Source organism: Salmo salar, chromosome 05 (genome assembly GCF_965601325.2).
Source record: "Salmo salar chromosome 05, fSalSal1, whole genome shotgun sequence".
NCBI lineage: Eukaryota > Metazoa > Chordata > Actinopteri > Salmoniformes > Salmonidae > Salmo > Salmo salar.
Genome location: NC_138295.1, coordinates 6689776 through 6695775, shown reverse-complemented (window position 1 = coordinate 6695775; position 6000 = coordinate 6689776).

The following is a 6000-nucleotide window of genomic DNA, read 5'->3' as shown; positions in this document are numbered from 1 at the left end:
TCATCGTCTCATCTCGATAGAGCTGCTGACTACGCTGTCTGACAAAATCATTATTTTGTAGTACTTCAAAGAAAATAAGGCACACTTTTATGATTGCTGAACACCAACTATCAATCGCTTAGATCTTGGTAGAGATACTTCCTGAAGCAACAGCTGATCTCCATATCCCCTCTTGATCGCACATTCTTTAGTCTCTTCTGTAACAGGTGTAAAAGAAACAAACAGACCGGAAAAGTAGGGGCACAAAGGATTATGGTCATTGTAGTTAATTACCACATTTTCTGTGCTAAACTATGTAGAGCTCACAGATTTCCTTTTTAGAATAATAAATGTAATTCAAATAATTGAACCAAAATCTGTCAATTAGTTCTTAAATAATTTTTTACAAATAATGAAATGTTGGATAGTCACTCAGCACTAATAACAACAATATCATTCGAAAATGTAGCTGAATGTAACCTTGTTCTTCAAGATTGTGAAAAATAACTAAGGCATCTGGACGTGATAATCTTTACCTGAGGTGAACCACTAGAAGCGTGGCAGGGATGGAGACGTGTTGGATTGATTGGCTCTTGCTATGAGCAGCTGTCTGACTATGCCCATATATGGCTCACCCAAATTAAGTTTTACTGATCCCCCAGTCACTCTGATGCCACACAGTCAAAACCATTCATTTCTAAGGCTGAGTGCTTGGCCATGTGTTAACAGCCTGGTCCCAACTGTTCACCTGTTTGACCATCTCACACAAAACCATGCCAATCATCCTCAGTTAGTAGGTCCCCTCGGGCCTATTATGATTATAGTTGTACGTCCATCCCCGTTTCATACACTACGACCACCGTAACCCACCTGTAACCTGCCCATCTTCCTGAACCAGCAGTTCAACCACCCGTAACCTGCCCATCTTACTGAACCAGCGGTTTAACCACCCGTAACCTGCCCATCTTCCTGAACCAGCGGTTTAACCAGCCGTAACCTGCCCATCTTCCTGAACCAGCAGTTTAACCAGCCGTAACCTGCCCATCTTCCTGAACCAGTAGTTTAACCACCCGTAACCTGCCCATCTTCCTGAACCAGCGGTTTAACCAGCCGTAACCTGCCCATCTTCCTGAACCAGCAGTTTAACCACCCGTAACCTGCCCATCTTACTGAACCAGCGGTTTAACCACCCGTAACCTGCCCATCTTCCTGAACCAGCAGTTTAACCAGCCGTAACCTGCCCATCTTCCTGAAACAGCAGTTTAACCAGCCGTAACCTGCCCATCTTCCTGAACCAGCAGTTTAACCAGCCGTAACCTGCCCATCTTACTGAACCAGCAGTTTAACCAGCCGTAACCTGCCCATCTTCTTGAACCAGCGGTTTAACCAGCCGTGGTATACTATGAGCACGTTTCAGGTGAGCCATGATGGAGAGGGAAGATGTATTTTTAAAACAGTTTTGTTCCAAATGGCACCCTATTTCCTTCATACTGCACTACCTTTTGACCAGGCCTGAGCAACTATATAGGGAGTAGGGTGCCATTTGGGAAACACACCAGGTGATTCAGTAGCACGTCACTGAAACTAGTAGCCTGGAGCGCCAGACAGCAAAAAAGACAAGTTCCAACAGATTTATTTCAAACACAGATCGATACCTTTGGAGTTTCCTTTTTGTTTTTGTCTCTATCGACGGCATCAATGAAACAAAACGCCATTATTTAGTTATTACCACCCTGATTGGCTGGCTAGCAGAGTGATTAACAGTGATAACACTTTAGAATGAATAGAGAACTAGCCCTAGTCTCCATCACAAATGGACCCTATTCCCTACATAGTGCACTACATTTGATAGGGCTCTGGTCAAAATGTACTATATCGGGAATAGGGTGCCATTTGGGAGTCAGTTCTAATGTTAATTCAGGAGCAATGGCTTAATCAGGGTCTGAATAACAAGGCCCCACAGTCCCAGTTTAGCAAAGCCTTTTTGGTCTCTCAGGTGAAGGGAGGGTCAGACAGTGCTCCATTGTTCTTCAAGGGAACAGAAACTAATTTGCTCAAATAAAGAATGTCTTGGAAGTATAAATCATGTTTGCTAATTCCTTTACTAATGCCACATAATGCAAATAGTTTCCCGTTTTAAAAATTACACCATGGAGACAATGAGAGAAGTTCACACAGTACTGATCACACAATAGAGACAATGAGAGAAATTCACACAGTACTGATCACACAATAGAGACAATGAGAGAAGTTCACACAGTACTGATCACACAATAGAGACAATGAGAGAAGTTCACACAGTACTGATCACACAATAGAGACAATGAGAGAAGTTCACACAGTACTGATCACACAATAGAGACAATGAGAGAAGTTCACAGTACTGCACAATGCCACTGTCTTGTTCCTTATGCCACCATAATCTGAGGTACAGGTATTTTAACATTCAGTTAATATCATTTCAATTGTTTACTTACGAATTAATTATGTAAAGTCACTATCTGTTATATATCATAATGTCAAATCAAATGTGATATATGTCATGTTATATCACTGCTAAGTCACAGTAACATGTTATATCATTGTTCAGTTATAGTACCATGTTATATCACCACTAAGTCACAGCATCATGTTATTTCACTGTTCAGTCACAGTAACATGTTATACCACTGTTAAGTTTTAGTACCATGTGTGGCAAACCTCTTCAAAGTTAGGAGCGTTTGTCACAAATTAAGTGGGAAACTGTCACCAAAGTCAGCCCAGAATGAAAATTCTTTCGAACATGACAGTACCTGTGTGTTTGTGTCGCTGTCCTGGTCCACCCAGGCCGCAGGTAAGGTCAAGGATAGCAGGGTTCGGTACACAAATCTGGTTCTCGGTAGGTCCAGGTCTAAACGCCAACAGGTAAGTCCAAAACAGTCCAGCTCGTACACGGTAAATCCAGCCAATGTAGAATGTCTCTTTCTCTATGGTTCATAGATCCTTCCCGCCCTCTCTCTCCCTTCCTGGTTTTTCTTGGCCTTTTATCTGTGGGTCGGCTCCACCTTCTGAGGGTTCCCCTTGCTTCTGGGAATTGTAGTTTTGGCAGTCGGCCATTTTGTGATCTGTAGTTCTGATCGGGGTGGCCATTTTAGTGATCGGGCAGAGCCCGTTTATTAGTTCTGCCCTCACATATCTGCCATTTATCACTCGACCCCCTTCTTTGCCACACATGTTATATCACCACTAAGTCACAGTAACATGTTATACCACTGTTCAGTCACAGTACCATTGTCACGATGCTGCAACATCTCGGCGCCACGATGGATCGCGTTGTCCAGACCATGGACCGCTGGGAGAGACAGGGAGTCTCTCCAGAGCCTCGACCAGCACAACCAGGGGTACCTCTACTCGTCCCCCCTGTATCCGGTCCCAGTGAGATGCGTCTCTCCCTTCCCAGGGTGTATAATGGGAAGGCAGCACGTGCCAGGGATTCCTATTACAGCTGGACCTATACCTGGCCAACGTTCACCCAGCTCCCTCAGGAAGGGAGAGGGTGTCTGCCCTCATCTCATGCCTCTCGGGGAGAGCTCTGGAGTGGGCAAACGCCGTGTGGGGAGAAGGAGATGCGGCGTTGGACCACTTTGAAGAGTTCACCCGCCGCTTCCGGGCAGTCTTTGACCATCCGCCCGAGGGTAGAGCAGTGGGAGAGCGGCTCTTCCACCTGAGGAAGGGGACGAGGAGTGCCCAGTAGTTCGCCCTAGAATTCCGGACCTTGGCCTGCAGGGATGCCACCATCACCATTGACCAACTGGTGGATCTGTCCAACCGGTTGGATAACCTGCTGGTCACCCGCAGACGTCCAGAGAGGGCTCTGTCGGTTCCGTCTTCCAGCACCCCCACTTTGGTGCCCATGGAGCTGGTAGGGGCTGCGCTTAGGGAGGCTGGAGGAGGGGCCTGAAGAGAGTGAACGAGGTGTGTTACAGGTTACAGCTTCCCCCTGATTACCGCATTAACCCCTCGTTCCATGTGTCTCTTTTCAGGCCAGTGGTGGTTGGTCCGCTCCAGGAGTCTGAGGTGCGGGAGGTTCCTCCGCCTCCTCTGGACATCGAGGGGGCCCCGGCGTACTCCGTCAATTCCATCCTGGATTCAAGAATCCGGGCGGGGGGCCTTCAGTACCTCGTGGAGTGGTAGGGGTACGGTCCGGAGGAGAGGTGCTGGGTTCCGGTGGTGGACGTGTTGGACCCTGAAATGCTGCAGGAGTTCCATCGTCTCCTTGCCCTCCGGGTCGTCCCCGAGGCCGGTGTCGGCGCACTGCTGGAGCTGCGTGTCAAGGGGGGGGTACTGTCTCGACTACCGCCGAAGTCGGCTCCCCTCCTTGTTCGGGCGGCGTTCGGCGGTCGACGTCACCGGCCTTCTAGCCATCACCATTCCATTTTTCATTGTTCCATTTGCTTTGTCTTGTTCCCCGCATACCTGGTTTACATTCCCTAATCAACTGCATATATATATTCCTCTGTTCCCCCATGTCTTTGTGTGGGATTGTTTTGTTACGTGTTTCGTGTAGACGCCCTAGCTGGTTTTCCCCCTGGGTACTATGTGTCAACCCGGAGTATGTTTAATTGTTAAACATTTTTGCTTATTTGTGACTTTGTCGCGCTTTGCACTTTTCCCTTTGGCTGGAGGTTTGTTGGACACTGTTGCCTTTGGCTGGAGGTTTGTTGGACACTGTTGCGTCCGTCTGTTGGTTGCTTCTGCCGAAATGAAGTGTGCGCCTGATCACAACTCTCTGCTCTCCTGCACCTGACTTCAACACCATACGCTGACAACCATGTTATTTCACTGTTCGGTCACAGTAACATGTGATATCACTGTTCAGTCACAGCACCATGTGATATCACTGTTCAGTAACAGTTCCATGTGATATCACTGTTCAGTCACAGCACCATGTGATATCTCTGTTCAGTCACAGCACCATGTGATATCACTGTTCAGTCACAGCACCATGTGATATCACTGTTCAGTAACAGTTCCATGTGATATCACTGTTCAGTCACAGTAACATGTGATATCACTGTTCAGTCACAGCACCATGTGATATCACTGTTCAGTAACAGTAACATGTGATATCACTGTTCAGTCACAGCACCATGTGATATCACTGTTCAGTCACAGTAACATGTGATATCACTGTTTGGTCACAGTAACATGTGATATCACTGTTCAGTCACAGCACCATGTAATATCACTGTTCGGTCACAGTTCCATGTGATATCACTGTTCAGTCACAGTTCCATGTGATATCACTGTTCAGTCACAGTAACATGTTATGTAACAGTTCCATGTTATACCACTGTTCAGTCACAGTATCTACTCCTGTTATGTCACCGTAAACACAAAGCTGTGTGCCTGAGGGTTCTGGTGTGTCTGAGAGCAGCAGCAGTACAGAGCCATCGCTAGACCAGAACATTAGATGGAACACTAGATGCGCAATTAAAGAGGAATTAGACTCAAAAATCTAAATGTGTTTGTTTTCTTCAAGCAATTTCAGCATTGACATCGATTCAAAACATCACATTTCATTGTTTTTCTTTGAACAATTGTCATTTTGAGAGTGGAACATAAAAAACAAAATCTAAAACAAGGAGAGAAAAAAATCTGAGAAAACAACATTTTGGAAAATCTAAAATAATTTAGGGGGAAAAATCACAGATTTTATAGGCCTCCCTTAGAATACTTTATGAACCATTATTTTACCAGGCATATTGGCAGAAAACATAGTGCATGACATTCTCTGGTAGGACCCAGGGAAAAGCAGCAGGGAGAGGAGAAGAGAAGAAGAACGGGCCTATTTGAAATTTAGAAGAACAATGAGTAGCAACAGACATGTTTAATTTGTGTAAGAATCTCATACTAGAAAAGGTTGGAAGACCCCTGCTGTAGATCAGCGGGACATTTCCAAGGCATCACTGTTCAATTTAGTTGTGTGTTGAATAATTACTGTAATTTGACTTTTTAAGTGTTTGCATGGGTCTGTATGTG